The 12,664-nt window shown below is 39.3% G+C and overlaps 1 protein-coding gene across 30 annotated transcripts in view; it reads right to left on the bottom strand.

The window, feature by feature from the left end:
• Positions 1-12,664, bottom strand: part of PPFIBP1 (PPFIA binding protein 1) — a 172,868-nt gene that overhangs the window by 100,821 nt on the left and 59,383 nt on the right. For 27 of the 30 annotated variants that reach the window (XM_081061304.1, XM_081061295.1, XM_081061319.1 and 24 more), the window contains exon 2: positions 8,095-8,189. The exons of 2 other annotated variants lie outside the window; for them this stretch is intronic. The gene's annotated coding sequence lies outside the window, so the exon portion shown is untranslated. The remainder of the gene's footprint in view (positions 1-8,094; positions 8,190-12,664) is intronic. One more of the 30 variants, XM_081061301.1, reaches the window with a different exon arrangement.

Genomic DNA, 12,664 nt, shown 5'->3' with positions numbered 1-12,664 from the left:
CTGCACCAGTTCCGAGACACTGCTGTTTTTGACAATTAGTAAGCATTTACATGAGTTAGTTTAATGAATACAGTAGACAGAAAATGTTCTAAGATGAAAAGATACATCAGACTCCTGAGGTGCCCTGAAATGGACTGTAGGGCATCACAAGAATATTTCTCCTTACTCTTTCTTTCATTCATTCATTTAGTGTTTATTTACTCGCTGAGGTCCCACTATGTGCTGGCCATTAAAATCCTTCATGCCAAGGACTTAGGGATACACAAGATATTGCTCCTATTCTCTAGATGTTCTAATCCTGGTAGTGTTAACTGTCATTTGTTTAACAACAGGAATTTCTAATTGGACTAGTTCACCTTGACAATATCCATCTTACATGAGGCCATTTACAAATGTGGTGACTCATTTTTACCTTCAATGATTAGCTTGCTACCTGAACTGTAGAGCTGGGCTGAGGACGGTTCCTGCTACAACAAAGGCATTACTTTGCATACATTAGACAGTAGGTATCTGTGAACTTGCTCACTCACTAAAATTTATTCATAACCCTAAAAGCAATACGAGAGGTGCTTTCACGGTCGTTCACAGACATGCACAGAGTAGGAGAAAAACTGAGTTGCCCGTGTGTACAGTCCCAGATGAGGTCCCAATATGTGTTAGATAAGCCTTGATCAGGCATGAGTTACAGTGCTGTGATCCTGAACTCAACGTGAATGAATCAACAATATTAAATAATGTGCCTATAAACAGAAACAAGGTTATGTATTCATCAGTTGAGAAAATGTGACAGAGACTCACAGGAACCTAAACCTGTTTCCCCGCCTAGGAGCAATGGCTCAGTATTCACTAACTCAGTATTCACCGAGACGTTAGAGAATATAACTACAACAAAAATAAGAATCGACTATACTGTATCCGTTAAAGAGTGCAAAGAACCACCTGTAACATTAATTTTTTTCAGCTCTACCTTCTGAGGATTGATTCAAGGAGGGCCACAAAGTGAGGAAACAGAAATTACTTTCTGGATCCTGCAACTCTTCAGTAGAATTAGCCAGTATTTTCTGTCCCTCTGGAATCACTCAGGTACCACTTTACAAAGAAGTGCTTAATGAACTGCTGACAAACAAGGGAAAGAAACAGAAGAGGTCAACAGGCCAAGGGGTGCAGTGGGTCAGGGTAAATGGGTGTTCGAAGGTGTTCCTGCTGTCTCCTGGGAAAGGTCTTATGCTAGAAGTTCTGCTACTCCTTGAGGGCCACTTATTTCCTGCCTTATACTTGGTTTTTAATTACCCGAACAACACGGGAAGCCCAATCTGGGTGCAAGGCCTCTGACAGGTGTGTTATGTGCCAGGCTTCAGGCAAAACCAATTTAGACCCCAAAGTCAAAAAGCCAACTTTTCTAAGCAAATAATCCACTCTTTAATTTCTAAAAATGTACAAACAACAAGACAATTTTTTTTTCCCCAAGTCAAGTTGTTGAACTTTCAATCTATTTGTGGAAGGTGCCGTTCAGCTTCAAACTGTTGTCCTTTCAGTCTTAGTTGTGGAGGACTCAGCTCAGCTCAGCTCCAGGTCCAGTTGCCATTGCTAGTTGCGGGGAGGGGGGGTGTGGGGGGGGAACACATCCCTTGCGGGAGTCGAACCGGCAACCTTGTGGTTAAGAGGATACGCTCCAACCAACTGACCCATCTGGGAGCTCAGTGGCAGCCAGCTCAAAGTGCCATGTTCAATCTTTAGTTGCAGAGTGTGCTGCCCACCATCCCTTGTGGGACTCAAGGAATCGAACTGGCAACCTTGCGGTTGAAAGCCCGCGCTCCAACCAACTGAGCCATCCGGGAGGCAGCTTGGCTCAAGATGCCGTGTTCAATTTTAGTCGCAGGGGGCGCTGCCCACCATCCCTTGCGGGACTCGAAGAATTGAATTGGCAACTTTGTGGTTGAGAGCCCACTGGCCCATGTGGGAATCGAACTGGCAGCCTCTGAAATTAGGAGCACAGAGCTCCCACTGCCTGAGCCACAGGGCCGGCCCAACAAGACAATTTTAATCCCACCAGATCACATCCTAAATTTTTGAAAATGCCTTAGGACACAGGAATTTCTAATTGGACTAGTTCTAACCTTTGTAAAAGTTAACCTCCTCAAGGAGGGAACACCTCCAAACATTAATGTATGACAAGTACTGGAAGCCAGCTCCCATACTCCAGGAATTCCATACACTAGAACCCGCAGCATTAATGGAGAGGTCCATCCAGTGTCTTCTTGAATCCCTCCCGAGGTTCAGATGGTGTTGATTTGTTGAACAAAACAGGCATCCAATTACAGATCCCTTGAAAAGCTTCCAAGCAAGAGGAGAGGCCAAAACAAGAAGGAGGAACAGCTAATCAGAAATCAAGGGCAAGAAAAGCTGGATCCAAAATAAATATAGTGCAAAATGCCCAGAATAGCCCGGAAAGACAGCTGATGACCTTTTCTTCTAAAATCTCTTAATATCACAGTATCAAATGGCCTATGTATCTAAAGCCAAGCACATAACTACTACCAATAAGGTACAGGAATACATTTAAACCAAGCATATGAACAAGCAAAGCTGATGATACAATGACAACTTGTATTTTGGAATTCAAACTAAAACACAGAATTATTGTACAATTGTACTATACTTAGGAGTCAGTCATTGGCGAAGGATTACACCTCAGTTCAAGGTAATGGTCACAGGAAGCTTTCAAGGCTAGTTCAAGTCTGAAAGCTACATAATTTCTCAAGAGATAGCATATATTAATTTTTGCTTCACGACTAAATGAAACCTGCTATAATGGCTATAAATTGCCACACCCCTAATTTAAGTTTCCCCTTGGTTGAATGAGCTCTGGGCTGTGATTTGACAAGGAGAGAACAGCATTATGGTGTGCAAGGAACACAGAACACACCCTGGGGACCCAACCTCATTTCTCTGATTATGATGCACGAAGCCTCGAGCTACTGCTAAATAATGGATTGAAGAACTATTGAAATCCCTTTTGAAATCCCTTCTCTCAGTTCTTCACACCCGAAGAAATGGAGACTCTTGGCTAACTGAAATTCTGTTTCCAAAACCTTGATTTCCCCCCAAATACCATAATATTAAACCACAGATCCACTAAATGAGATTCCCTTGAACCTTCTTCTTCCTTCTTAAAAAAACTGCTGAGAGTACATAACGAAGGGCTATCAGAGATGCTAAAGCCTAATTAAATGTATAAATTCATGGCAACTTAAGAGAAAAACACACCACCTGTACAGTTATAGAGCTAGTGTGTGTGCCACACACACACCACGTTTTTGATTATTTGTTTGCTAAATGCGTAAACATTTCTTTTCTCTCTGTCTACGATACACACTTGCACATCTGTATTAAGAAAGGGGGAAAAAATTAAAGTCACTGACTGCCAATTTCCTAAGAAGTGAGGAGAAAACAAAGCAACCAAGAATAAAGACCGCTATGGCTTTGGCAAGATAGTTTCAGCAGCCCTCAAATTCCATCCACACCCTCACACACAAAAGAAGCATCTGCTCAAAGGAATGGCCAACGACATCTCCATTCATTCGATTGTAAAGATGATCCCAGATATCTGGTAGGAGAGGGAGGGATTATTAGAGGGGGAAAAAATGCAATGGAAAATCTTGTGTAAGGTTCATGATGAAAATAAATTCATTTATGCATCATCTCAAGTTATAATGAACCAGTGAAGCACAAGATAAATCACCTATGTGACACACGATTCCAAGTAAGATGGCCATCCCCAAGGAGTATTTTCAGAATTTTTAGTATGAATTGCCTGGAATAAAGAACGTTTGGTCCATAAAAGGCAGTCAAGAGTAAAAAATTTCAATATCCATAGACCAAAGTAATAAAAGCTGCAAGAAGGGTATGGAGAAAAGGGCACAAAGGGACAGAGCTATGGTGGATGCTGTTATTGTGGGAGATGACAATCCCACAATATCCAGCAGCTAGGAACTGCCAGCTTAGAAACCACTACATGACCAGGTGGAGTGATATGTAGGCGCACCTGAGTAATGACCTGGACTATCCCACGGCTTAATGAGAAGGCAGTAATGAAGCTGGATAAGAGGCCCCGCCTCTTTCTTATGCCTATGTCCATTCAGCTTTAAAAGCAGGGTGACCAGATATCTTTCACTACCATCAGCTGTGATCTCAAGAACCATGAGCATGCTGGAAAAATTAAGGTGCTGCCTTTACTCTGAGACAAATGATATTTTTCCTATTTGCCAGTTGCCAGAACATATAAATGACTGGAAGTACAAATATTCCAAGGTTTGTAGTTTACTTTAATTATTTCCTATATGTCTTTCTGTATCAGCTTCATGCAGATACCCCAGAGTATAAGAACTTAAGGTTAGTAAATGTAATTTTTAAGTGGTAACACTATTTAATATTTACTCTTACTAATTCCATTTAACTCAACATTTAATTTCAATGGTAATTTTAAAATATTGCATTGTGATAAATATCTTCAACATCTAGAATGATAGAACAAACTCAAATTTTATTTGAGACACTCCCAACTGTGTGACTGCAATGTGGGAACTGAGAATTTCAGTAGAGACATGAGATAAGGACAAATACAGCTTTCATAATCCAACTATGTCATATATTTATACGCAATATCTTGAATATTTATTTATGTAGTTCATATAAGAACATACACACCCTTTAATGAATAGAGAAAATGGTTAAAGCAAATGTCGGTGTAAAGAGGAATTTATGTATATTCACATAGCCTTATATCAGCCACAATCGTCTGGTCATTTGGTTTTTTTCATGCTGTGGACATTAACTATTCTGTTAACCTTGGTCATATCTTAAATTACTCCTTCCCCCACTATCATAAGTACCACAATCTGCTGTCATAAGAACTTTTGACTTGGATCCTGACCTGAGAAAGAATCTAGCATTTATAAAAATACACACAAAACTAGGTATTACATTTAGAGGATTCATAGAATCCTCCTTTGTCTCAAAGGGCCAATCTAAAACTAACTGCCTGATTTGACATATGAGGAAACTGAGACCCAGGATCACTAAGACCCAGGATAGATGATATACCTGAAGTTCCATGGCTAGTTAGCAGAGAAGTCAGAACTAGAATTTCAGAGTCTTGGGTCAAATGTTCTCTTTGATTCAAGTCCCTCTCCAAGTTTCCTTTTTAGAACACAACACTATTCACTTGTTAGATCAAAATCTCACCAAGGGTAAAAATCAAGCTTGATTACCACCATATGCCCCAATAGCTAGTCCAGAATTCGGTAACAGGTGGAAAGATGTCACCAACCACAGCCAGTTGGAATGTATACCCTATAATAGCTGTGGTCTGGACTGAATCACCCACATAGCCTCTCCCCAAAGCCCCCGAAAAATAAGGACACTTCTTTGAAAATGCCTGGCAAGAGTTGAGAGTGTAATATATGAAATTATCATTTTCCTTTGTGCACAATGACCCAACTTTCCCATGAACTTCAGCTCCACGAACCTCTTCTTAAACTAACCACCGAGTAAAGCAGTTCCAACAACCAAGAATGGCTTCAGTGACTCATCTGGGGAGGGACACGCCAAGGACACATGGACAATTGTTACCTTCATCTTTCCTCTGAGTTTTAGCTTAAGGTGAGGCAAGTAGGAAAACATTTTTGTTAAGTGTTCCCACCATACTTAAAAAGGAAACTAAGTTTATCTCATAAGAAATGACCTGAAAATCCCTGTAGTATCATATACAGAGTCAAACAGGTGATATTAGTAATAAGATCAAAAAAATAGTAAGAATAATGGCTATGTGCAATGCCAGTGCAATGTGTCCAAAAGCACACAGCTGACACTACTGCAGTAAATCTCCATAGCAAACCTATGTGGTGGGCATACTGATATCCCTATTTTACACATGAGAAAGCTGACCCAAAAGGTCATGGGAAAAGGTGGTGGAGCAGTGATCTGAATGAAGACCGGTCTCACACCAAAGCCCACATATAATACTCATATCCATATTTGTTCAAAAAACACATTTTTTCCTAGTTGAGTAATTGTTCATTCTTAAGTTCATTCTTCAGTTCAAGATTCATACTTTAGGGACTAATTTTCAAGCTTTCCTTAAAACAAATGTTAAACTTTAGAGGTTTGTTCAGAAAATGCTTTGAGATCTCCTTCTGAGATCCAGCGTGCCTGTTCGGATCAATCGTTATTTCTCTATTCTTCTTTCCAGACTCTTCAGTTCTAATAGGCTGATTCTTCCCCTGGGTTGTCACTTTTCCAGGCTCTTGCACTGGCTGGTGAGATATCCTGACTATTTCTAGGGGAGCCCAGACACCTCTCTCTTCTGGATCTATTTTCTCTTCCTCTCTGTAATCCCTTCCTGCATCCAACCAAAGCCCTTCTCTGCCAGGGAAGCAAGACTTACCATTTCACATACATGCTATCAGGGAGGGCTTCTACCTAGCCACATGCCCAAGAGACTACCTAAAATCAACTTGTCTGCTTTCAAAGATGTTTACTTCCACATCACTCCAGAGCTGCAGAATCTAAATTACTGAGTGATCCCTGAACAAACAAAATACAATCATCACCAAAAGACAGGCACAAAAATACTCATTGGAGCACTAGTTGTAATGCACCCAAAGTAGAAAGCTACCTAAATGTTCAGCAATTGTAAAAGAGATAATTAAATAACATAATAGCAATGAAAATGAAAAAAATGTGATTCATCTGTGATATTACATATTCCACAAACATAGTAAGGAAAATTAAGCCAGACACAAAAGAATATAGACTGTATGATTATATTTCCATGAACTTTAGAAACAGGCAAAACTAATCAATGGCATTGAAATCAGGAACTCGGTTACTCCTGGGAGCATCAGGAGAGGAGGGTTCTGGGTGCTGCTTATTTTCTGTTAATCCAGGTGCTGTTACACTTTGTGTCCACTTCGTGACAATTATTCCAACCAGCCATCCACTTATGACTTGTGATCTTTCCTCTGTGTATAATATACTTCAGTAAAAAGCTGACTGAAAAAGACCCTGGAGAACATCTAGTCTGCTCTCCTTAACTGGCATAAGAATAATTGTTTCCCATGGAGGTTAAATGTCTCAAAGATACACAGGAAATCCAAGGAAGGGCTGGAACTGGACTTTAGATCTGTTAACTCCCCATTCAGGTATCAAAGCTTCCACTCAAACATGGGAGGACGTTTCTCTAACTTCCTTCTTTGTTGTGACTATAGCCAAGCTTTAGAAGGATTAGGATCACATTCTTATTAATAAAACAACCCAGAAGATTCCAGTCTCCTACCAACAGCTACGCCAAGAAAAGCTTTAAACACTATTTAGGAGATTGCACATCAGAAAATCAGACAGCGCCGTGTTCACACCACTTACTAGCTGTGTGACCATCAGCACGCTCCTTACCTCCCTCTGAATCTCAGTATTCTCATCTAGATCGCTGAAATATTAACTCCGACTTTGCAAGACTCCCAGGAGGATAAGGTAATAGTGTCAGAGCACTACATAGCACATGGCAAGCACTCAGAAAAAGTAGGTGTTGAATCAATATTGAATTATCATTAAATAATTAAGATTATTATTATTATTACTGAGCAAGAGAAACAGGGAGCAAAGGAGTAAATAAGCTTATATGAAAACACCTCATTTTCTAAGCCTACAGGGAGGGTCATTACCAGGTCGACTGGTCGACAGTGATTCTCACTGGCTTAGATGGGACACTGAAATGGTCTGTGGGATAAAGAATGCAGTGCTTTTTAATGTGCTAGCAGGTCTATGTTTTCCTTCTCAGAGCCAAAAAAAGATGTGCTTGTTGACTGTCACAACATGCCTAAATCTACAGCTATTTATGTTATATTAGTTTTAGAGTTAAAAAAAACTTTTAAAGAGGGGAGGTGAGTCACAAATTCTCAAAGATATAATGAGTAGACTGACACAATCCAGTAACTTTACTACTGGGAAAAAATTTACACACTGAATATACAGAAAGGTAATTGCAGGCTTTAAAGATGTCAGAAATGAGCAACGATGAGGAGTGAGTTTACTTACATTAAAAAAAAACAGATTTAATATTGAGTTTTTTCTTCAGCTCTTCAAATTTTGCACGTACTTATTAGCAAACTGATCCATAAAGTTCTTTAATACTGAAAAAGAAACAAATATAGAAAAGCTAGATTAAAACCAATTTCAAATTACAGTACACCAGAAAAAAATAAAACCTACAGATGGTAATTGTATAAGCAAAAAAACAGCAAACTAGATAACACATGTGTAATTAAAAACAAGAAAATGTGGGCAGCCGGATGGCTCAGTTAGGCGCAAGCTCTGAACGACAGGGTTGCCGGTTCGATTCCCCCAAGGGCCAGTGAGCTGCGCCCTACACAACCAGATTGAAGACAACCAGCTGCCATCGCTTCCAGAGGGGTGGCCAGATTGGCTCAGTTGGTTAGAGAGCCAGCTCTCAACAAGGTTGCCAGTTCAATTCCTTCAAGGGATGGTGTGCTGTGCCCCCTGCAACTAAAAATTGAAAATAGCGACTGAACTTAGAGCTGAGCTCTGCCCTCCACAACTAGATAGAAGGATAACTACTTGGAGCTGATGGGGCCTGGAGAAACATACTGTTCCCCAATATTCCCCAATTAAAAAAAAACAACACAAGAAAATGTGTTAAAGACCAATAAATGGATTTAACTGACTAACTTCCTTTCATTAATCTTTCCATCATTTCTTCCGACCCCTTCCTTCTCCCCATCCAGCACACCCTCTCTCATTCTTCAATTAATGGACAACCTCAAATATTGCTTCCTTGGAGCGTGAATTTCTGCTGAAACCACCATCATTAATTTTTATAGCACAAAGTACCTGGCACGTGTTAGTTACTCTATGAATATTTGTTGACTAAATGAATGAACCATAGGCTTTACAATATTAAGTTGTTAAGGTTAAAAAAAATGAGAAAATTTACTGTTTTCTTGCCCCACAAGAACAATATATAGAAAATACACAGAAACACGTATACTGTTTTTAGGCTTGTGTTTCTGGTTGATTCCTTTTATCTTTAAAATAATACATACTTTAAAAATTTTCCCATTAGTATATATATGGGTATGTATGTATATCCCCACCATCACAGTAATAAAATATATTTTGATAGTGAAGGGATATTTAGGAACAGCAGAAGTTCCTTTTGAGGTGCTCTGCTCACTCTTCAAACATCACACATAACCAACCACCTGCATCTAAATGAGAAAGCAAAGTATCTCCAAATTAAATACTAGAGATAGTACCTCCCATGTGTTTTTTCAAAAGTACATATAGTCAGGGCCAGTCTAGACAAACTTGAGAAAGTAGGAGTGTAGCAGCTTCCTTTTATCTGCCCCTTTTAGGAGTCAGAAACCCCAGATGTTTAATTAAGAAGGGAAACAATAGGATCGGTGCCAAAGTTATAACAACTTGATGGATATGCTTTCTGAGGACTTTTTCATTAAAAAAAAAAAAAAAAAAGTAGCTTCAGAAGAGGCAGGTATTTAACACTGAAATAAAATGCATTACTGACGATGGAATTTCAGGCATGAATGGGGGAAAGAGATTGTCTTGAAGGACTTTCTGAATTCGGATAACGCATGTCTATTCCGCCTCCTGTAAAGCTGGCTTCACGTATAACCCACACATACACATCAATCCAGGTAAATTTTAAGCAATTAACGATGCATACTTCGGCAAGCCTGATTTTAAGATTAGCGTGTGCTCTGAAAGTAGTTATATTAATCAGCAGTTTTCAAAATGAATGTTCAGGAACCCTCTCCCATCGGTTCTTCTGAGAATGCAGGCAGGAGTCAGTGAATGTTTGGCAGTGGGCAAAGCAATTTCACCTTTAACTCTTTTATACTTTGATCCACACCTTACTTGGAGAAGAGGTTTCTTAAACTGCTTATAAAAGGGCTGAAATTAAATCATGATTACATTAAAAGCTAGTGCAGAAAATCTCAGTGAGTTATAACAAAGGTGTTCCAGACCAGTAGTCACACTAAAATCCAACCGCCATCCCTAACAGAAAATGTGAGTTGCAGCTTGAGTCCTAGAACACAGGCCATCCTGGATCCAAGCAGGCCGGAGGCCAGCCTTGTCTTCCTTCCCACCCAGTGCCCTTGTCTCCTGCCCAGGAACAGACAGCTGAAGGTAGGAGGACACCTTCATTGCCACGAGAACTGAACCAACAGTGAGGGGAAGAGAATAGGGTGGAGAGAGCCTGTGGATATTCCAGATGTGGGGATATAGACAGGGGCTCCCGCAGGGAGCAAGACAGTGGTTTCTGTGAGTCAGTCACTTCCCCAGGCCCTGCCCCAATCCCTATCAGCCTCCTTGCTAGAAATTACATGAGCAAGGTTAGGGACTTCACGTATGTCCAGACCTCTTGGACAGGAGTGAGGAAAGAGAAAATCAGTGGAACAGTTTAAAGAGAAGAAAAATATATACCTATGTTCTGTAAGACACAATTCAAAACAACATGGAAAATTAGAAAATAATTGTTTTAGAGTATTGTAAGAAAGTACTGCCTGAACTTGCTCCAGAGGAATTCATTTAACTAGAACGCACTGAGTGGATTCATCCCTCCCTCAGCACAGAGCTCCAATTATCTGGCCCAAACAGGACTGAATACATAAAAATATTTATAAACATAAACCATTAGACTTTTTGAGTTTCCATCATGAGCCTTGTTTAAGTAAGTCAAAGATGTCCTTTGTTATACAGTTTTGATCAAATGCAAGAGGCTTTAGTCATTTCCTCAGAAACAGACGTAAGCCATAAATATGCACTAACCAACAGTCGGCCACTCACAAAAAGACTCGTTGACAAGTTTAATTTAAAAACAAGAACACATTATTAAACTGAAAAATAAGCCATAAAAAAATCCAAACCCATGCAAACAACATTCCTAGCAGAAAAACCCCTAGTGTAATGACAAGGATAATTACAAAGAGCTTTTTATTTGACTCACAAACTTTTCCTATACAGATATTACAAAAACCAAAACAAAAAAGTCTGATTTGTGTTCACTTACTAAAACAAACCCTTAACATCCTGCCCAAACCTCAGATTTCAAATTCCAAGAAAATCCTCCAAACCATTAAATAAATGACTTCTGTAGAGATGGAAAATACAATTACCATTGCTTATTTTCTAAATCCCTTGGATATTCTAAACAATGATCACCACAACTTAGAGTAACATATCAGATGTGATTATTAAGAAGTGAAGTTACTGTTTATTATAATAATACCATATTTAATACTTTAAAACTAAATGAAATCCAAAGTCTCTATTCAGGTGTGACTTAAATATCTAAATCAGGAAGGAGTTGTCCACAGGGCAAAAACAGTCTGCCACTTGTTTTTGTAAATAAAGTTTTACTGGAACACAGCCATGCCCATTCATTTACATATTTTCTATGGCTCCTTTTGCAAGACACAATGACAGAGTTGAGTACTTACAACAGACTGTAAGACCCACAAAGTATAAAATATTTATTATCTGATCTGACCCTTTAAGAAAAAGTTTGCGGACCCCTGGTCCAGGAAACAGCTACCTCAGTGCACTAAATCTTGAAGTAAGAAACACTAATCCTGGTTTAATCACCTTGCTGGATACCTATGTAAGTCATTTAACCTTGAGCTACTTTTTCTCATTTACAATACAATAGTATTAATAGATAATATTTATGGGGAACTTATGTTCTCAGGCACTATTCTAAGGGCTTTTACTTTTAGTAAACGAATGCATTCATTTAATTCTGGCGAAAACCCTGAAAGAAAAGTAAATGGTTATCCCCATCATACAGATGAGGAAACTGAGGCAGAAGGATTAAATAACTTGCCCTCGGTCTGTTAAGTGGAAAATTCAGGATCAGCACTCTGGCAACCAGGGTCCAGAGCTGGTATGTGCCAGACTGATAATTTTAATTTCATAAAAGTGAACAGATAGTAAAAGGAAATCTCAATAAGTTTGTTAGCTGGAAACGTTAGGTTAAGACAGTTAAAGTACACCTCTGTATGGTTTAGGATAAGATACGTACAATAAGAATATAAATGCACTTCCACAGACTTTTAAGACCCTTCTGATTCTAAGATTAGAGCTATTTTTGGAGTATTGAGAATATAAAAACTCATCATATATACACACACGTATACACACACACACACACACACACACATATGTATGTTTTACCACGAGTAATCAAAGAATCAAATTAACCAATGCCTAGCTTTCCTTTGGTAAATAAGGCCTCTCTGGGCAGTTCAGGCCCTTTTGGAAGCCTTCAGGACACACACTAATCAAAGGGACCCTAAATCTTCCAAAATTCATTCCCATATAATCTTATCCTCTGACAAGTTTCCATCAGGGAAAAAGGCTGAGCAAACACTAACTAAAGTTATGGAAAGAGTGTTAATATCCTGGCAAGAACTCTATCCAGATATTAACTGTCACATGGTTCAGGAAGATGTCACCTGGCTGAATCATCCCCACCACTTCCTGAAGTCCTCCAGATATTTGTAGGAAATGTGCCACCTAAATGTGACCTGTTGCTCTTTTGTAATGAAAGACAGACTTATATGATCTT

Source organism: Rhinolophus hipposideros (genome assembly GCF_964194185.1).
Source record: "Rhinolophus hipposideros genome assembly, chromosome: 9".
Taxonomy (NCBI): domain Eukaryota; kingdom Metazoa; phylum Chordata; class Mammalia; order Chiroptera; family Rhinolophidae; genus Rhinolophus; species Rhinolophus hipposideros.
The sequence above is the reverse complement of the archived record's forward strand: the minus strand, read 5'-3'. Positions and strand labels throughout refer to the sequence as shown.